The 22,718-nt window shown below is 38.7% G+C and overlaps 1 long non-coding RNA gene across 1 annotated transcript in view; it reads left to right on the top strand.

Moving 5' to 3' along the window:
* Positions 1-9,195, top strand: part of LOC130704607 (uncharacterized) — a 43,630-nt gene extending 34,435 nt beyond the window's left edge. Inside the window, exon 5 of the long non-coding RNA XR_009005023.1 lies at positions 7,569-9,195. This is a non-coding gene — a long non-coding RNA (uncharacterized LOC130704607). The remainder of the gene's footprint in view (positions 1-7,568) is intronic.
* The last annotated feature ends 13,523 nt before the right edge of the window (positions 9,196-22,718 follow it).

Consider the following 22,718-nt stretch of genomic DNA (forward strand, 5'->3'; position numbering starts at 1 on the left):
AAATGGAAAGATATCCCATGTTTATGGATTAGAAGAATTAATATTGTTAAAATGTCCATACTACCCAAAGCTATCTATAGGTTCAATGTAATCCCTATAAAAATTCCAATGGCATTCTTCACAGAAATAGGAAAAAAGAAATCCTAAAATTTGTAGAAAATCACAAAAGACCTCAAATGGCCAAAGAAATCTTGAAAAGAAGAAAAAAGCTGGAGGCATCACACTTCCTGATTTCAAAATATACTACAAAGCTATAGTAATCAAAACAGTATGCCAGCATAAAAACAGACACATAAACCCATGGAACAGAATAAAGAGCCCAGAAATAAACTCCCACATATATGGTCAACTAATATTTGATAAGAAAGGCAAGAATACTCAAAGGGGAAAGAATAATCTCTTTAATAAATGGTGTTGGCAGACTTAGAGAATGAACTTATGGTTACCAGGGGGGAAAGGGTGGAGGGAAGGGATAGTTAGGGATTTTGGGATTGACATGTACACACTACTATATTTAGAAAGGATAACCAACAAGGACCTACTGTATAGCACAGGGAACTTTGTTCAATGTTATATGGTAGCCTGAATGGGAGGGGAGTCTGGGGGAGAATGGATACATGCATATGTATGGCTGAGTCATTTTGCTGTGCATCTGAAACTATCACAACATTGTTAATCAGCTATACTCCAATATAAAATAAAAAGTTAAAAAAAATAAATTCAGCAATAAAAATAAATAAATAAATGGTATTAGGAAAACTGAATAACTACCTGCAGTGGTTATTATACCACTCACAAAAATTAACTTAAAATGGATTAATGACTTAAATGAAGACCTGAAGTTTAAAACTCCTAGTAATAGAGATAGGGGAACAGCTCCTTTACATTGATCTAGGCAATAATATTTTGGTTGTGACACCAAAAGCACAGGCAACAAAGGCAAAAATAAATAAGTGGGACTATGTCAAATTCAAAAAGCTTCTTCACAGCAAAGGAAATCATCAGTGAAATGAAAAGGCAACTTACAGAATGGGAGAAAGTATTTGCAAACCATATATCTGAAAAGGAGTTATATCAAAAAATATATAAAGAACTTATGTAACCCCATAACAATGACAACAACAACAAAACCCCAAATGATCCAATTAAAAAAATGGATGGAGGAACTGAATAGACATTTTTCCGAAGAAGACATACAGTTGACCAATAGGCACATGAAAAGATGTTCAACATCACTAATAATCAGGGAAATGAAAGTCAAAACCACAATGAGGTAGCACCTGTTAGAATGGCTATCATCAAAAACACAAAAGGTAACAAGTGTTGGTGAGGATGCAGAAAAAAGGGAATGCTTGTGCACTGTTAGTAGGAATGTAAATTAGTGTAGCCACTATGGAAAACAGTATGGAGGTTCCTCAAAAAATTAAAAATAGAACTACCATATGATCCAGCAATCCCACTTCTGAGTATATACCCAAAGGAAAGGATGACAGGATGCCAAGGACATATCTGCACTCTCATGATCATTCATTATTCACAATAACCAAGATATAAAAACAACTAAAGTATCCATCAACAGATAAACAGATAAATGGATAAAGAAGATTCATATATATACATATATATGTATATATATATATATGGAAAAGGGGAAATGTTGGTCAGAGTACAACTCTGCAGTTAGAAGAATAAGTTCTAGGGATCTAGTGCACAGCATTGTGATTATAGTTAACGTTATTCTATTATATATTTGAAAGTTGCTAAGAGAGTAGACCTGAAATGTTCTCACCAGAAAAAAAAAAAAAAAGGTGATTATGTGATATGATAGAGGGTTAGCTAATGCTACAGTGGTAATCATATTGCAGTGTATGTGTATCAAATCAGTGCATTGTACACCTTTAATTTACACAATGTTATATGTCAATTATATCTCAAGAAAGCTGGAAAAAAGAGACAGGCTTATCTCCATGTTCATACATTGCATTTACATATTCATTTATTTATTCATTCAACAAACATTTTGAATGCCTACTATGTTAACTGAACAACCACCAATTCCTATTGCTTTGATGGAGTAAGTTGTGAGAAAAAAAGAGTAACAAAAAAGGGTCTAAACATTTCCATTCATTCACTCATTCATTAATTGACTCAGAATAAATACTATTCAATAAACACCTATCAAAAAAAAATAAACACCTGTCAAGTACCACATAAACCTATACAAGAGGGCTGGTACACACCTCATCTATAGCTATTGCTCCAAATGACCACAATGAGGACAGATTCTAAAATGTCCATCAAGCCAACCTGATACCACGTTGCAAATGCTATGTTTCCATGTGCAGCACTGTGGCAGAAAAATGGGTCCATTCTTTTATTAACTTGTTCATTAAAGACTTATTGTTTTAACTCTCTATGGGCTTTTTCAGAATACAAAGTTGTACAAGACATACCCCCTACTATTAGATCTATTTGCCTTATTTTTTTGCATTTTAAAATTTATAAAATATTTTCATTTATTACTTCATTTGATTCTCAAAAAAAAAGAAAAAAACCCTGTGAAATAAGCAAGACAGGTATTGTTTTTCTCATTTTGCAAACGGAAATCAAAATTTTGAGAGTGAATGTCTTGCTCAAAGTGGTCGGGATGAGAGTAGAAACCAGTGTGCCTTTTGCTGCATGTACCACAGATTTTTCTGCATGTACCACAGACTTACTTCTGTCACTCCCACATTTTACTGTGGGAGTAATTGTATCTGTAGTTGGCTGGTTCACTGGAGAAGCCCTATAAAGAGGGAATCACAAAAGCGATGCATACTTACCTCGAACTATTTATTTCAATTTCATAAAGGTACATTTATCCTCCAGTCTTTTTCTTGTAGACCCATGCCTTTTTGTTATGCATGGTCAACTGATTAAAATTCCACCTAGTCCTTCTCATAGACTCACACCCATAAGGCATCCATCATCTATGATTTCTCAATTTTGGTTCCTTTAAAGTGAGGCTGACATTATGGAGATGTGCAAAGTATTCTGAATCCAGAAACCTTCTAGATGTTTATAATTTCTCCCAATCTTTTACAATCATTTTACCCACACCTAATTTAACAGAAATATTTGTAGTGACCCTCCTCTTCCAAGTATTCCAAGGCTTTCCAAAGTATTCAGTGTAGCGTTCAGTGTAACTCTCCTTCTGAGCTCATATTTTATTGCTTTACACCCTACTTAGTTACAGAAACAAGTGCATTTGGCACAAACGCAGTTGGGAGCAAACGTTGTAAGATAACAATGCAAAGGCACAAACAGAAATGTTGCGGAAGAGCCAAGAGCTGTGAACTATGGCTATCAGTCCGCATGATTTATGAAGAGGGTGGAGAGAAATCACTAATCTGATGAGTTTGTTAAGTAGAGCTCAGTTAAGAGAACTTCTACAACAATAGGCAAATAAGAAGCTGCCCTCAAAGCCTGTTTATGTGTGACTGGAAGTATCTTGTACCTCCTGCAGCAAACCTGTAGACTCCTCAAATTGTTATCAAGTTGCATCCAGAACACTCGCCAGTACTGAAGAAAAGGCCGTTTCAGCTGGGCAGTCAGGGGTTTGACTTAGGCAGGAGGCTAAAGATAATGTTTTTCTAAGAAGCACTCGAGAGTGTTTGCCCAATCTTAAATGTAAAATCGATCTTGATTACAAAAACTTCAGATTCTTAAAACATAGGTTCTCTAGTGGAGTAAAAGGAATAATGACAACACTTTAACTTTTTTCTAGTTGTCTCAGAGAGGACTACACTCTCTACTTCCCAGCATGGGGTTTATTATTATATGGTTTGTGCTTAATACACATTTGCTGAAACTGTGACCAAAAAACCATATTTGTTTTTTTGTTTGTTTTTGTTTTTTATTGATGTATAGTTGATTTACAATGTTGTGTTGGCTTCTGGTGTACAGAAAAGTGATTCAGTTATATATATGTGTGTGTGTGTGTGTGTGTGTGTGTGTGTGTGTGTGTATTTATATATATTCTTCTTCATTTTCTTTTCCATTATGGCTTATTGCAGGATATTGAATATAGTTCCCTGTGCTATAGTGTAGGACTTTGTTGTTTAGCTAATTTATAGTCTTTATCTGCTAATCCCAAACTCCTATTTTATCCCTCCCCCTTCCCCTTTGGTAACCATGAATTTGTTTTTTATGTCTGTGAGTCTGAAAAAGCCATCTTTGGAATAGAAAAAAATTTGATTTGTTGGAGTGTTTAAGTTTAGGTCCTTCTCCTTATACGTAAAGATCTGCTCAGTCAGTTCTGTGTGAAATGGAGCAGTGTGGGGTTAATAATTTTATTAAGTGGGAGATGTATTGGGGAAGGTAAATGTCTGGATCATTAAGAAAAATTTCTTTTGACACCCTCTTTAAAATTTTACCAGAAAATATGAACTTTATTCACCATGTGATTATCTAAATACTCTGACCCAGGGCTGAAGAATTGGCAAAATGTCCTTAAAATCTTTTTTTTTTTTTTTTTTTTTTGTATATGAGGAACCCCATTGTGACTAACTGTTCTAGACTGTTCCTATTTGTTAAGCTTTTGGGTAACCACCTTCCACGAAAAGTTGTGTGGCCTGTCTTATCATCATAGTTTCTGTGTCCTTTCAGTTCAGAGGCATTAGAAGGGTGTGGTTTTCCCAGTAAACCCTTGTTTGGACTAAAATCCCTTTGTCATTTTCACAGCCAAGAACTTTGTAATAATTCTTATTTGGAACAATTTTAGTCAAGTTTATTTGAGTCACGATGTTGTGATTTCTCCAAAAAGTGCAGAATCAAAGCTATTCTTATGGGACATTTAAGGAATAGTCTTTCAGTTCTTAAGCTGAATGGGATTTAAGTGAATAATCCAAATAGAAATAGGAGAGCATGCAATATTACAATTTGCAGGGAAAGAGGAATGGCAAATCCACTCCATGAAATGGTTTAATTTCCCTCTTCCTTGCCTTTTTCTTCTCCTCTCCTTCCCCCCCCTTCTTTTCATTTTTTCCTTGCTTTCTGTCCTTCTTCCTTGACCTTTTAGTCCTTTTCTTTCATGTAATCTACTTCTCTTTTCTCTCCCTCATTCCCTCCCTTCCCAGCCACTCTCTTGGAGTTTCTGGCAAAGGCTTCTCTGGAGTGATGGGTGAGCTGCCATAGCAGGTACGGTTCTCAGTGACTGAGCTTGATTAGGCAAGATTCAGAATTGAGACAAAAATAGGGAGGAAAAAAGGAAGAGATCTGGAGCTGGGTACCTTCTCAAATGGAACAAGATATGAGGAACACAGCATAATGATCAGCATACTTGTTGTGAGTGGCATTGGGATGCTTGCACCACGTTTTTTGGGGTGCAGGCCTGGTGGTGTGCAGATGGGTGACGACTGGGGTGGGCTTCAGAGGGAGTCCTCCCTTTCCCTCACTCCTCTTCCTATTCCATTGCCAGGCTTGTTTCTTGCTTTCGTTCCTTCTTTATTCTGTTTTCTTCATGAAGCTATCCATAGACAGGGTGAAAATTAAAAACATTTAGGTACAGAAAGTATCTCTCATCCTTACTTTCTGAGTTTTTCATCTAAAGTGGTTATTGCATCAGCATTACTGAATGCATTAGCGACATCAGGGTGAAGTAAACACCATGGAGGAGATCTTCGGCGAAGAGAGAGATGACAGGCAAGCAAATCGTTAGAGCTTGGTGTGATCTATGGTGTGAAAGGTACCGTTGAAATGCTATGGCAAGGCAGGAAGGCAGTTATCTGCTCGTGGCACGTTTCCAGGAACAAGGAGAGGAAGGAAGTTCCAAGAGGGAACAGGCAATGCCAGAGATTTCCAAACCGTTGGAGGGGAAGCACAGCCTGGCTTGAGGAATCTCAGTCACTGTTATTGAAGATCCTGACAAGGATTTTGGACTTGAATTTTTGGGCCAGTGCTGGCCTAGGCTGATCAGGTATTAGTGTGAGATAAAAGGGCAGAATGGCAGTAAGCCAAACAGAGAAAGATAAATATCAGGTGATATCGTGTATATGTGGAATCTAAAAAAATGATACATATGAACTTATTTACAAAACAGAAATAGACTCACAGACATAAAAACAAACTTATGGTTAACAAAGGGGGGAAGGTCAGGGGAGGGAGGGATAAATTAGGAGTTTGGGATTAACATATACACACTACTATATATAAAATAGATAACCGACAAGGATCTACTGTACAGCACAGGGAACTATACTCAATGTTTTGTAATAACCTATAAGGGAAAAGAATCTGAAAAGGAATATATATATATATATATATATATATATATATATATATGTGTGTGTGTGTGTATAACTGAATCACTGTGCTATACACCTGAAAGTAACACTATATTGTAAATCAATTATACTTCAAATAAATAAATAAATAAATAGATGGATAGATAGATATGATTATAAATTCATCACGTCACCTTTCCTGGCTCTAATCCCCATTCAGTGTAATTCAGGGGAGTCAGGAGGGCTTGGTTCAAATCCTGGCCCAGCCACTTACTTATATGACCTTATGCACATTAATTAATCTTTCTGAGCCTCATTTTTCTTGTCAATAAAAAGATGATTCATAACACACACACACACACACAACAAAAAAGAATGGCAGGGAACAATCACTCCAGTGTTACCTATGGGATAACCTCTGATAGCATTAGTTATTGCTTCACATATTGAACTTTATCCTCATTTTTTGTCCCAGTCTAAAAAAAGTTTCCGATAAACTGCTATATATAGTACCAAACAATTGATAGATTACGAAGACATTGAAATGTAGTCTCATTTGCACTTTTAAAGATTAGCCTATCAGTAATGTTTAGATGTTTGACAGGGCAGGATGGAAGGAGTAAAAACCATTGAGAAGGCTATTGCAACAGTCCTGACCCAATACTCCTGCCACAAAAAAATTGCTGGGGACTTGAACCATGTTGGGGGCAATGAAGATGGAGATGAAAGACTATAGTATCAGGATATTTAGCAAGTAAATGCTGATGGATCTAGTGATTATTTTGATGTGGAAGTTAAAGAAGGAATGAAATAACCAGTGAATATCATTATACAGGAAAAGATGGGACTCAGTGCCATACCAGCAGCAACTTCCAAGTATGTGAATTCTAAATCAATTTCACATCTTTATAATTCAGCCTGGATAAATAGCCCTGTATTTGTAATACGCTAGATTTGGCAGTTCCTCTGAGAAACACAGATTTTTTAAAAAATTGTTATCTTGAATATCAATATGTCACATAAGCCTAGTGTTACTAAAACAACAATAACAACAACTTAGTTTTAAAGGTGAAAAAAAAAGATTGCTATGAATACACTTATGCAGGAACAGTGATCTCTGTTTTGAGTATATCAGGCATTGTCTTTACCTCACAATCAATAACTGCAATTCTTCAAACTTGACTGCATCTAAAGTTTATTCCAAATAAATAAGTCACAGAATGGCTAAGTGATTTACCTGAGGGTATATGTAATGAGCTGAATTGTGTCCCCTCTAAATTCATATGTTAAAATTTTAACTCCTAGGACCTCAGCATTTGGATATAGGACCTTTAAAATGGTGATCAAATTAAAATGAAACCATGAGGGTGGCTCTAATCCAATATGACTGTGGTCTTTATAAGAGGAAATTTGGACACAGATAGTTACAGAGGGAAGACCATGTGAAGACACAGGAAGATGACTATCTACAAGCCAAGGAAAGAGGCCTCAGAGAAGCCAACTCTGACCACATTGTCCTTGGACTGTTAGGGAACTGCTGACCAAAACCACCCACCTTGGCCAGGCCCACTTGCCTGAGCTGTCTCACAACAGGAGGTCCTAATAAGGAACACGGTGCTGCTGTTGAAAACTAACCTGCAGAATTCGGGAGGGGCCAAAAGAGGGAGGAGACGACCAACCACCCAGAGTCCTTCTTGCTGGAATCCATTTTGGCTGAGAAATGCACACGCCACCAGGAAGGGCAGTGAGTCATACTATGGGCCAAGCAAGATGATTGTCCTGAGACGGCCCGAAAACTAACCCCATCACCGTAAAACCTGAGACTGCAAGCCACGTGGCAGAGCAGTTCTCCTGGGTTCACTTACCCTGCTGCTGTCCAAAGTCTTTTGCTTTGTCAGTACACGTGTCTCCTCAGGCAATTCATTTCCGAGTGTTAGACAAGAGCCCACTCTCGGGCTCTGGAAGGGGTCCCCCTTCCTGCACCAGGACTTCTAAGCAGTGGGGCTATGAGAAAATTAATTTCTGTTGTTTAAGCTGTTCAAGCTATAGTGCTTTGTTGTGGCAGCCCTAGCAAACTAACAAGAGTACACGACTCATAAATGGTCTAGACATGATTGGGACTCTGGCCAGTCTGACTCCAAAATCTATGCATTACCTGAGGCCCTCTTCACTACCTACCACAAGAGGAGAATAGCTATGGGCTGAATCATCACGGCTCTCACTCCAACTAAGGAGTGTGTCACACCAAGAACTTCCCCCAGTAGATGAGCTGCTATTCTAGACTGATTATTATCTCTTAATTTATGATGACAATGATTAGTGCAGAAAGGTTTTACATTGCTATACTATATAAGGGGAAGAAAAATAGAATTTCATGACAATGTACCAAAGCTTTTGAACTCTGGCTTCCATAGATGACTGGGAACTTACTCAAGGCTAAGAATGGTATTCTTGGATTGCCCAACTGATAAAGTGAAAAAAAGAACAGTATTTGATACAGCTAAAGCTTTGCAATGAACTAAAGGAAGAAAGGAACTAGCTAAGTTAAATATTAACTTAAACCACAACCATTTGGCTAAGCCTGAGGTTCTTCTACAGAGTGAATGTTATATTCCTTACATAGACTCAGGATTTTTGCATTCTTTCATAATGATATGATAGTTTTGCCTGACTATAACAGTTGCTAATCTAACACCAATGACAATAACATCACAAATCAATTTAGTTGCTCTGTTCAGAGTTTCTAAATCTTCCTTTTGCAATATGTGAACTTCCTATAACCTAGAATTTATGAAATGGAACCATATGTGACCTCCATACTTTCCCCATTTTCAGAACCCTATCCCACTAAGATAATTCTTTTAAAATAGCTGGCTAAGAATCATCAGGTAAATCATGTTACACGGATGTTTATGAAAAATTTTGACTTGGTGTCTGTGAACATCTATTTTGTCACTTATTAAAGAATGCAGTGTTAAGGAAAATTATTTCATCAAATCTCATAAATTTCTTAATATGTTTGATCTCTAACAGTATTCTTGCCCTGTGAAGAATTCACATTATCATGATTTCCCAATAATAATTTTAACATTTTAATTCTCTCTTTTTTTTTTTTTATAAAAAAGTGTGTTTGAGGTCTCTGCTAAAATTCTTTTTCTCTCTCTTTTGTTTTTTCATCCTCATTGCCCAGTCCAAGCTCTTATCACCCATTCCTAGGTTACTGCAATAGTCCCTCAAGCTATTCTTCTGCCTTGGGTTGCTTTCCCTAACCAATTCATCTTACACGTTACTGCCAGATTAATAATTCTAGACCAGGACTTCCCTGGTGGTGCAATGGTTAAGAATCCGCCTGCCAATGCAGGGGACACGGGTTCAAGCCTTGGTCCAGGAAGATCCCACATGCCACGGAGCAACTAAGCCCATGCGCCACAACTACTGAGCCTGTGCTCTAGAGCCCACAAGCCACAACTACTGAACCCACGTGCCACAGCTACTGAAGCCTGTGTGCCTAGAGCCTGTGCTCTGCAACAAGAGAAGCCACCACAATGAGAAGCCCGCACACCTCAACAAAGAGTAGCCCCCACTCGCCGCAACTAGAGAAAGCCTGCGTGCAGCAATGAAGACCAAACACAGCCAAAAATAAATAAATAAATTCATTAATTAAAAAAATAATAATAATTCTAGACCAGATCTTTGTGTTAACTCTGCTGCACAGAAAACATCCATGGTTTCCCATCCACTAGCTACAAGTTAAAGTCCAAATTCCTGAGTGATCCATAATCTGGCCCCACTCATCTTCCAAACTTTCTAGCCTTACCTTCTAACACTCCCTCATGGTAAGCTAGCTAAACTGATTTTCTGAAATCCTACAGAACTTACTGTCTATATTATTTTTTCCTATCATTAATCATGCATAGTTTTCAGACATCAGATTTTATCTGATTTCTTTTGCTAGATGCCCAAACACCTTAAATGTTCTTCATTAAATTTTACTATTCATAAAATAATCAATGTCAATGTTGTTTGCTTCTTTGCATCTCTCACAAAGGTTAATGAAAATGATTATTTCTGTGACTTTCAAGAGCTATTTTAAAGTTCCCTACAGAGGACACAAATGTAAATAAGACATGATTCCTGTCCTCAAGCAGTTCACCTCTAGAAGAGAGATGAAAGAGTACAAAGGTAAATATAATACAATATGAAAATTCTAGTATAAAGGGATGAACAAAGGACTGTGGGAGCAAAAGCTTGTGTAGGTAAAGAATGTTGGGAGTGGGGAGGTGGTTTACATATGACAGAAAGTCATAGAATGACATTTGGATTGGACCTTGAAGAATAAATATAATCTTTTGTAAGCAGAGAAGAGGGTTTGCAATTGCGAATTTTATACCTCAATCCTTATGAAATAATCACTGAAAAAAGTCTCTGCGAAGACTTGTTTGCTCCAACCAGAAACCTATGGATTTCCTCTGTTACAAATAATATTTATGTTAATTTCTCAGGTCAGGCCATGTCCATGCCCACTTGGTTAGTAGAATTTGAGACATGTGCACAGTTTAAAGTAAAAATTCTGACTTCTTTGGGGTAATTCTTTTCCAACCCATGACCACAGGCAGGTGGCCACTTCTCAAATACCTCCCAGGGTTTTTCCGTGGAGGTTTTCCAAACCCTTCCAACTCTCAGCCTGATGGAGGGAGTCCCAATTCTAGTTCCTCAAAGAGCATAAGTTCCACAGACTCAGTGCTGTACTTTCCTGCAAGTGGGCATTGAAACTCAGACTAGGTTTTGAGATCCTGAGAGTCATTCAGTTTTAACTCCCGTTCAGTGCTCTGATTGTAAGGTTTTTGTTTCTACATCTGGGTGATTTTTCTTTCTGGCTTTAAAGCTTAAAGATATATTTAGTTTTGTTATTCTTTATCCAACATTTTTATATGAATTTACTCAAAAGAGAGGATCCTTAGATCAGTTCAGCCTGCCATACTGATTGGAAATATTAAGATTTATTTTAGGCTTATTGCCTTAGGATTATTTCCTAGAAGGAAAACAACACAAGGTTAAATGGAAATTACATTTTGAGTAGTAAAGAATATTGTTGTAGTTTCCTGAAGGAGATATATGACAAGAAAAATAATAGGATTATCCATTCAACAGAATATTTTGTTTAGCTGACTTGCCCACAAACAGGTAAACATCTTGATCAGTACTGAAAAGAAATCAACCTTTTTAACATTTTTCTCTCCAGAAACAAAATCCCATAATTTTCTTAGTTGTTCTAATGGTATCATATCAATATTTGAGATTTACGAAGTTTTTCTTACAAAAAGATGACATACCCCCTCATGTCATGCAGCTTTCACTCTAATTTGGGTGTCAGTAAACATTTTCTATAAGGTCCAGATAGTAAATATTTTAGCTTTGTGGGTCATTATTACCTGTTGCAACTACTTAATTTTGCTATTCAATTATACTACAAAATCATCCACAGACAATACATAAATGAATGGACATGGCTATGTTCCAGTAAAACCTTATGTACAAATACAGGTGTCAGGGAGCATTTGGCAGATGGGCCATAGTTTGCCAACCCTGCCGTAATTGAAGAAATAAGGAAACAGGGCATATATATGAATTAGTCAGAGTTCTTCAGAGAAGCAGAACCAATAAGTGATAGGTAGAGAGGGGGAGACCTTCAAGATGGCAGAGGAGTAAGATGTGGAGATCACCTTCCTCCCCACAAATATGTCAGAAATACATTTACATGTGGAACAACTCCTACAGAACACCTACTGAATGCTGGCAGAAGACCTCAGACTTCCCAAAAGGCAAGAAACTCCCCACGTACCTGGGTAGGGCAAAAGAAAAAAGAAAAAACAGAGACAAAAGAATAGGGACAGGACCTGCACCACTGGGAGGGAGCTGTGAAGGAGGAAAAGTTTCCACACACTAGGAAGCCCCTTCGCGGGTGGACACAGGATGGGGGGGAAGCTTTGGCACCACAGAGGACAGCACAGCAACAGGGGTACAGAGAGCAAAGCGGAGAGATTCCCACACAGAGGATTGGTGCCAACCAGCACTCACCAGCCTGAGAGGCTTGTCTGCTCCCCTGCTGGGGCGGGTGGGGGCTGGGAGCTGAGGCTCGGGCTGCAGAGGTCAGATCCCAGGGAGAGGACTGGAGTTGGCTGCGTGAACACAGCCTGAAGGGGCTAGTGTGCCACTGCTAGCCAGAAAGGAGTCTGGGAAAATGTCTGGACCTGCCTAAGAGACAAGACCATTGTTTCCGGGTGTGCGAGGAGAGGGGATTCAGAGCACCACCTAAACGAGCTCCAGAGATGGACGCGAGCCATGGCTATCAGCGTGGACACCAGAGAGGGCATGAAACACTAAGGCTGCTGCTGCAGCCACCAAGAATCCTGTGTGCAAGCACAGGTCACTATCCACACCGCCCCTCCTGGGAGACTGTGCAGCCTGCCACTGCCAGGGTCCTGTGATCCAATGACAACTTCCCAGGGAGAACACACAGTGCACCTCAGGCTGTTGCAACATCGCACCAGGTTCTGCAGCTGCAGGCTCACTCCACATTGTGTAGCCCGCCTTCCCCCTGGCCTGAGTAAGCCACACCCCCTAATCAGCTGATCCTTTAACCCGCTCCTGTGTGAGCAGGAACAGATGCCCTCAGGTGACCTACACGCAGAGGTGGAGCCAAATCCAAAGCTGAACTCCAGGAGCTGTGCAAACAAAGAAGAGAAAGGGAAATCTCTCCCAGCATCCTCAGGAGCGGCAGATTAAATCTCCACAATCAACTTGATGTACCCTGCATCTGTGGAATACCTGAATAGACAACAAATCATCCCAAAATTAAGGCGGTGGACTTTGGGAGCAACTGTAGACTTGGGGTTTGCTGTATGCAACTGACTGGTTTCTGGTTTTATGTTTATCTTAGTTTACTATTTAGAGTTTATTATCATTGGTAGATTTGTTTATTGATTTGGTTGCTCTTCCTTTTTTTATATATATAGATTTTTTCCCCTTTTTCTCCTTTTGTGAGCATCTATGTGTAAGCTTCTTTGTGTGATTGTAAGCTTCTTTGTGTGATTTTGTCTGTATAGTTTTGCTTTTAACATTTGTCCCAGGTTCTGTCTGTACATTTTTTTTTTTTTAATATAGTTTTAGCACTTGTTATAATTGGTGGATTTGTGTTTTGGTTTGGTTGCTCTCTTCTTTCTTTCTTTTTTCTTTTTTTATTATTTTATAATTTCTTTACTTTTAATAATTTCTATTTTTTATTTTAATAACTTTATTTATTTTTATTTTATTTTTTTCTTTCTCTCTTTCTTTATTTCTCCCTTTTCTTCTGAGCCGTGTGGCTGACAGGGTCTTGGTGCTCCAGCTGGGTGTCAGGCCTGTGCCTCTGACGTGGGAGCGTTGAGTTCAGGACATTGGTCCACCAGAGACCTCCTGGCTCCATGTAATATCAAATGGCGAAAGCTCTCCCAGAGATCTCCATCTCAACACTAAGACCCAGCTCCACTCAACAACCAGCAAGCTACAGTGCTTGACACCCTATGCCAAACAACTAGCAAGACAGGAACACAGCCCCACCCTTTGCCAAACAACTAGCAAGACAGGAACACAGCTCCACCCATAAACAGAGAGGCTGCCTAAAATCATAGTAAGTTCACAGACACCCCAAAACACACCACCGGACATTGACCTGCTCACCAGAAAGACAATATCCAGCCTCATCCACCAGAACAGAGGGACCAGTCTCCTCCACCAGGAAGCCTACACAACCTACTGAACCAACCTTACCAACTGGAGGCATACACCAAAAACAACATGAACTACAAACCTGCAGCCTGTGAAAAGGAGACCCCAAACGCAGTAAGTTAAGCAAAATGAGGAGACAGAGAAACACAGAGCAGATGAAGGAGCAAGGTAAAAACCCACCAGACCAAACAAATGAAGAGGAAATAGGCAGAATTTTCCTATTTCAGAGAATTCAGAGTAATGAGAATGAAAAAGAATTCAGAGTAAAGATGATCCAAAATCTTGAAATAGAATGGAGAAAATACAAGAAACATTTAACAAGGACATAGAAGAACTAAAGAGCAAACAAACAATGATGAACAACACAATAAATGAAATTAAAAATTCTCTAGAAGGAATCAATAGCAGAATAACAGGCAGAAGAACGGATAAGTGACCTGGAAGATAAAATATTGGAAAAACTACCACAGAGCAGAATAAAGAAAAAAGGATGAAAAGAATTGAGGACAGTGCCAGAGACCTCTGGGACAACATTAAATGCACAAACATTCAAATTATACGGGACCCAGAAGAAGAACAGAAAAAGAAGGACTGAGAAAATATCTGAAGGGATTATAGTTGAAAACTTCCCTAATATAGGAAAGGAAATAGACAATCAAGTCCAGGAAGCACAGAGAGTCCCATACAGGATAAATCCAAGGAGAAACACGCCAAGACATATATAAATCAAAATACCAAAAATTAAATACAAAGGAAAAGTATTAAAAGCAGCAAGGGAAAAGCAACAAATAACATACAAGGGAATCCCCATAAGGTTAACAGCTGAACTTAAAGCAGAAACTCTGCAAGCCAGAAGGGAGTGTCAAGACATATTTAAAGTGATGAAAGGGAAAAGCCTACAACCAAGATTACTCTACCCAGCAAGGATCTCATTCAGATTCAACAGAGAAATTAAAAACTTTACAGACGAGCAAAAGTTAAGAGAATTCAGCACCACCAAACCAGCTTTATAACAAATGCTAAAGGAACTTCTCTAGGTAGGAAACACAAGAGAAGGAAAGGCCTACAATAACAAACCCAAAACAATTAAGAAAATGGTAATAGGAACATACATATCGATAATTACCTTAAATGTAAATGGATTAAATGCTCCAACCAAAGATATAGACTGGCTGAATGGATACAAAACCAAGACCTGTATATATGCTGTCGACCAGAGACCCACTTCAGACCTGGGGACACATACAGGCTGAAAGTGAGGGCATGGAAAAAGATATTCCATGCAAAAGGAAATCAAAAGAGAGCTGGAGTAGAAATTCTCATACCAGACAAAATCGACTTTAAAATAAAGACTGTTTCAAGAGACAAAGAGGGACACTACATAATGATCAAGAGATCAATCCAAGAAGAAGATATAACAAGTGTAAATATTTATGCACCCAACATAGGAGCACCTCAAAATATAAGGCAAATACTAACAGCCATAAAAGGGGAAATCGACAGTAACACATCTTAGTAGGGGACTTTAACACCCCAATTTCACCAATGGACAGATCATCCAAAAGGAAAATTAATTAGGAAACACAAGTTTTAAATGACCCATTAAACAAGATGGACTTAATTGATATTTATAGGACATTCCATCCAAAAACAACAGAATACACTTTCTTCTCAATTGCTCATGGAACTTTCTCCAGGATAGATCATATCTTGGGTCACAAATCAAGCCTTGGTAAATTTAAGAAAATTGAAATCATATCAATTATCTTTTCTGACCACAACGCTATGAGACTAGATATCAATAACAGGAAAAAATCTGAAAAAAATACAAACACATGGAGGCTAAACAGTACACTACTTAATAACCAAGAGATCACTGAACAAATCAAAGAGGAAATCAAAACATGCCTAGAGACAAATGACAATGAAAACAAGACGACCCAAAATCTATGGGATGCAGCAAAAACAGTTCTAAGAGGGAAGTTTATAGCAATACAATCCTCCCTTAAGAAACAAGAAACATCTCAAATAAACAACCTAACCTTATACCTAAAGCAATTAGAGAAAGAAGAACAAAAACACCCCAAAGTTAGCAGAAGGAAAGGAATCATAAAGATCAGATCAGAAATAAATGAAAAAGGAATGAAGGAAACGATAGCAAAGATCAATAAAACTGAAAGCTGGTTCTTTGAGAAGATAAACAAAATTGATAAACCATTAACCAGACTCATCAAGAAAAAAAGGGAGAAGACTCAAATCAATAGAATTAGAAATGAAAAAGGAGAAGTAAAAACTGACAGTGCAGAAATACAAAGGATCATGAGACATTACTACAAGCAACTATATGCCAATAAAATGGACAACCCAGAAGAAATGGACAAATTCTTAGAAAAGCAAAACCTTCTGAGACTGAACCAGGAAGAAATAGAAAATATAAACAGGCCAATCACAAGCACTGAAATTGAGACTGTGATTAAAAATCTTCCAACAAACAAAAGCCCAGGACCACATGGCTTCACAGATGAATTCTATCAAACATTTAGAGAAGAGCTAACACCTATCCTTCTCAAACTCTTCCAAAATATAGCAGAGGGAGGAACACTCCCAAGCTCATTCTACGAGGCCACCATCACCCTGATACCAAAAGAAGACAGAGATGTCACCAAGAAAGAAAACTACAGGCCAATATCACTGATGAACATAGATGCAAAAATCCTCAACAAATTACTAACAAACAGATTCCAACAGCACATGAAAAGGATCATGCACCATGATCAAGTGGGGTTTATCCCAGAAATACAAGGATTCTTCAATATATACATATCAATCAATATGATAAAGCATATTAACAAATTGAAAGAAAAAAACCATATGATCATCTCAGTAGATGCAGAAAAAGCTTCTGACAAAATTCAACACCCATTTATGATAAAAACCCTCCAGAAAGTAGGCAAAGAGGGAACCTACCTCAACACAATAAAGGCCATATACGACAAACCCACAGCCAACATCTTTCTCAATGGTGAAAAACTGAAAGCATTTCCTCTAAGATCAGGAAGAAGACAAGGTTGTCCACTCTCACCACTATTATTCAACATTGTTTTGGAAGTTTTAGCCACAGCAATCAGAGAGGATAAAGAAATAAAAGAAATTCAAATCAGAAAAGAAGAAGTAAAGCTGTCACTGTTTGCTGATGACATGATGCTGTACGTAGAGAATCCTAAAGATGCTACCAGAAAACTACTAGAGCTAATCAATGAATTTGGTAAAGTAGCAGTATACAAAATTAATGCACAGAAATCTCTTGCATTCCTATACACTAATGATGAAAAATCTGAAAGAGAAATTAAGGAAACATTCCCATTTACCATTGCAACAGAAAGAATAAAATACCTAGGAATAAACTTATCTAGGGAAATAAAAGACCTGTATGCAGAAAACTATAAGACAGTGATGAAATAAATTAAAGATGATACAAACAGATGGAGAGATATACCATGTTCTTGGCTTGGAAGAATCAACATTGTGAAAATGACTATACTACCCAAAGCAATCGACAGATTCAATGCAATCCCTATCAAACTACCAATGGCATTTTTCACAGAACTAGAACAAAAAATTTCACAATTTGTGTGGAAACACAAAAGACCTCGAATAGCCACAGCAATCTTGAGAAAGAAAAGCAGAGCTGGAGGAATCAGGCTCCATGTCCTCAGACTATACTACAAAGATACAGTAATCAAGACAGTATGGTGCAGGCACAAAAACAGAAATATAGATCAATGGAACAGGTTAGAAAGCCCAGGGATAAACCCACGCACATATAGTCACCTTATCTTTGATAAAGGAGGCAAGAATATACAATGGAGAAAAGACAGCTTCTTCAATAAGTGGTGCTGGGAAAACTGAACAGCTAAATGTAAAAGAATGAAATTCGAACACTCCCTAACACCATACACAAAAAGTAAACTCAAAATGGAGTAAAGACCTAAATGTAAGGCCAGACACTGTATAACTCTTAGAGGAAAACATAGGCAGAGCACTCTATGACATAAATCACAGCAAGATACTTTTTGACCCACCTCTTAGAGAAATGGAAATAAAAACAAAAATAAACAAATAGGACCTAATGAAACTTAAAAGCTTTTGCACAGCAAAGGAAACCAGAAACAAGATGAAAAGACAGCCCTCAGAATGGGAGAAATATTTGCAATTGAAGCAACTGACAAAGGATTAATCTCCAAAATATACAAGTGGCTCATGCAGCTCAATATCAAAAAAAACAAACAACCTAATCCAAAAATGGGCAGAAGACCTAAACAAACATTTCTCCAAAGAAGATATACAGATTGCCAACAAACACATGAAAGGATGCTCAACATCACGAATCATTAGAGAAATGCAAGTCAAAACTATAATGAGGTATCACCTCATACCAGTCAGAATGGCCATCATCAAAAAATCTATGAGCAATAAGTGCTGGAGAGGGTGTGGAGAAAATGGGACCCTCTTGCACTGTTGGTGGGAATGTAAATTGATACAGCCACTATGGAGAACAGTATGCAGGTTCCTTAAAATCTAAAAATAGAACTACCATATGACCCAGCAATCCCACTCCTGGGCATATACCCTGAGAAAACCATAATTCAAAAAGAGTCATGTACCGCAATGTTCATTGCAGCTCTGTTTACAATAGCCAGGACATGGAAGCAACCTGTGTCCATCAACAGATGAATGGATAAAGAAGATGTGGCACATATATACAATGGAATATTACTCAGCCATAAAAAGAAACGAAATTGAGTTATTTGTAGTGAGGTAGGTGGACCTAGAATCTGTCATACAGAGTGAAGTTAGTTGAAAGAGAAGAACAAATACCGTACGCTAACACATATATATGGAATCTAAAAAAAAAGTTCTGAAAAACCTAGGGACAGGACAGGAATAAAGACACAGAAGTAGAGAATGGACTTGAGGACATGGGGAGGGGGAAGGGTAAGCTGGGACGAAGTGAGAGAGTGGCATGGACTTATAAATACTACCATAAGTAAAACAGATAGCTAGTGGGAAACAGCCGCATAGCACAGGGAGATCAGCTCTGTGCTTTTTGACCACGTAGAGGGGTGGGATAGGGAGGGTGGGAGGGAGATGCAAGAGGGAGGAAATATGGGGATATATGTATATGTATAGCTGATTCACTTTGTTATAAAGCAGAAACTAACTCACCATTGTAAAGCAATTATACTCCAATAAAGATGTTAAAAAAAAAAGAGAGAGAGATAGTTATAGAAATATAGAGAGAGATTTTAAGGAACTGGCTCACGTGACTGTGCGGTTTGGTATGTATTAGCTGTCTGGCAGGTTTGAAGTTTAGGTAATAGTTGGTGTCTCAGTCTTCAGTCCAAAATCCAAGCAGCAGGCCAGCAGGCTGGAAACTCCAGTGGTAAGTAATGCTACAGTCTTGAGGCAGAATTCCTTCTACGCTGGGGAAACCTCAGTTTTTGCTCTTAAGGTCTTTAATGCATTGGTTGAGGCCCACCCATTATGGAGGATAATCTGCTTTACTTAATGTCAACTGTTGGTAAATGTTAATCACATCTAAAAAGTACCTTGACATCAACGTCTAGATTATCGTTTGGGCCAATATGTGGGTACCATAGCCTAGCCAAGGTAACATAAAATTAACTGTCACACCATATATGGTAAAACAAGTGTAGATGGAGAAATCACATAATTATGTATCAGAAACTATGTCTAATAAGCGCTAAAATACTTTATAGAAGAATAATGTGGTTGAACAAGGCAATGAAATATAGTTTTTAAATTTTTAATATTCTAGTTTAATCATAAAAGTAATAGCACTTATGATAAAATTTAATATGTATCAAGTGCTGTTCTACGCATCTGTCACATATTGTCCCATTCAGTTCTCACAATAATATGATGTGTAAATCTTGTTGTCCCCACCTTGCAAATCACATTGACCAGAGTGCTTATACATCACTGTTACTGACCAAGTGATTGATTTTTGTCATCGATACTCTGGTTTATCAAAAGGATTTCTTAAAAAGAGGACATGAAGCAAATACAGAAAAGAACTTTTTCAATCATGGGATTTTCTAAGCTATTTCTGCTTATAAGGATAAAAACTGTAGGGTAGAAAGTCACATTTCCTGAGAGCCTACTATCAGCTGAACAATTTGATTATGTTATCTCATTCAGTCCCCAAATAACCCTGAGAGGGATAGAGCTCAAAAACCATATTGGTTCATGGCGGTAGACCTGCTATGTATGAAGGAATGATATTAAATCGACTTCTGTGAAACATAAGCTAAGTGCACTCTGTCCCACCGCCTTGTGTTAAAGTGCCAATAGATCTTCAGGAATTCCAGGGTTATCTTGCAAAAAGGCACCAACCAGCATGTGAATTCAGCACCATAGTTCAGCCTCAGCTCACGTCTATTGGACACTTTCTCTCTGCCAGGCGTGGTGCTAAGCATTCTACATCCTTGATCTCGCTAAATCTTTTCAACAAACCCATGAGGTAGGGGGGGTGTTATTATGCTCACTTTGCACATGAGGAAACTATGACTCAGAGCAGTTAAGTAACTTTCTCAAGGACACGCTTGAGCAAGTGGTTGGATCAGGCGTGAAAAGCCCCAAGGTCTGGACTTGGATGCCCTCTGCTATTATAGGACATTGGTCCTTCTGGGGTCACAGTCCTGCCCTGAAATATTTCCCCAAATTCTTATCTGAAGAAATACATCCTCCTCATTCCAAGAGCATATTTCCATTCTGATGCCTCTGCTGTACTGGGAGGATACACTTTCCACCAGTGAGAGAGAAGTTGAGGGGTCCAGATATCTCCACAACACAGAAGGCCGAGAGGAACGTGTCTGACAGCATTGAGAGCATTTTCCTTTTGACTCTGTCTTTTAGTTTCTGTTGTGTTTTGTTTTTGTTTTTTGCAAGTTGATGCCTCAGTTTCAGTAAAAGGGGAGGTGAGACAAGTGACCGGTAGGTAGTAAAAAGAGTTACAGAGAGCGGGGTTGGAGCTGTAAAAACAGTGACCCTCCCCACAAGAAGAATTAAGGGATGAAGACTTAAACATGTGTTCTGAAGATGAAAAGAATGTACTTAATGTGTGTTATTTCATGATAAAGTCAAAAGTATGGGCTCGGCCCCATCTGAGGGAGGGGATGGGGGGGAGCCAAACCTGAGCTTCCAGCCCCTTCCCCAGGGGCTCTCCCACCAGTGAAATGGCTCACCCGAACCAAAGAGGGTACTAGAAAGTCAGGAGGGAAAGCAGTCCTCAAGAGCAGAGCTTCCACGTGTAAAGTTAATTTATTTACCGATTTGTTTGTGTCACAGATGCTCTGCCTTCATCTTCGCATAAGGAGAAAATTCCCAATGAGAAAAAATATATATATTCGGAGAGTCAGGAACAAATTGGAACGGGCACTGATGTCAATAGCAGGCGCTGGCACGGGCGAAATTATTTTTCCAACACTTTTGCTTCTCCTGGTAAAGTAGTTAGTGTTGTATTTTCAATGCTAGAAGGAAAAAGTGATGAAAAGTTTTTAAACCCAAGAAACAAAAACCCTGATCTGTGTCCAGATTTTCTGCAAAACAGGATCCCCAATGGCCAGTGCTGGTCTTAGTAGGTCTGAAACGAATTGGATGGTGTAGTTTTTAGGTTTGGCTTTTGTGTTTCGCCTCATTTCCTTTAGGATTTTGCTTCTCAGCGTGTATATCAGCCTTGCTCTGGGCGTTTCGTAGGAGGAAAAAGTCCATTTTATAACATTTTTAGTATCTCTGGTTCCAGACTCGCAGCTGGCCAGCCTGCCGTGTAGCGGTGTGTGTATGAGCCATGCCGAAAGGGGGTGACGGGTGATCGTGGGACAGGGCAGGGGTAGAGGGGGAAGGGCCCGGGGCTCAGCGCACCAAGCTAGGCTCTAAGTTGTTTCCTGGTGCTAGGAAGTAACAGAAGATTGCTACCAGTTTTCTACGGCTCAAGCCCTCAAAGGCCAGCCATTCCAATCCCGAGGTTAACCGCACTCTTTCTTAAAGAGGAGAATTCTAAAGAAGGATAAAGGGAGAATTTTCTCAGCAAGCGTGTTGCTTGTGCCCTCCCAAGTTCAAAGAGAAAACTCTGTCTCAGTAAAATGACTTCTGGCTTTGCCTGGGGGAATTTCAGGCTTCAACAGTTAACTTTTCTGGAGTTATAACTTTCATGCATTTCTCTTTTTATTGGGTAGACATTATGATTGGTTTTACAAGCAAAATAAACAGCTTAGGAACAAATGAAAGCCTTTTTTATTTCTCTTTTAACTGTAAATTCAAGAGCTTGAAATGAATTTGGCAAATAATCCATACTGCTGAGGAGTGCTGTGGCTGAAAGGCAAGATTTCCAAAAATTCTTGAAAATCCAAGTAATACCGGGAATAAATCCCAGATGCAACTTGTTGAGCCTTGTGTCTCTTAGAACACTTTTTTTCCCTCCCTTTAAGAAAAAAAGAAAGAAAGAAAACGGAGAAATCAATCACAGAACTCCTGTAACTCCTGTCCTGCAGTCTCTTTGCCATGGAGTATAGAGCTGTGCTCTGACCAGGGCCAAATGCTCTTAACACAGCCAGAGGGAGCTGGGCAAACATGTGGTTCCCAGCGAGCTGAGCACGGAGCTCCCCC

This window comes from Balaenoptera acutorostrata, chromosome 1, assembly GCF_949987535.1.
Source record: "Balaenoptera acutorostrata chromosome 1, mBalAcu1.1, whole genome shotgun sequence".
Lineage (NCBI taxonomy): Eukaryota > Metazoa > Chordata > Mammalia > Artiodactyla > Balaenopteridae > Balaenoptera > Balaenoptera acutorostrata.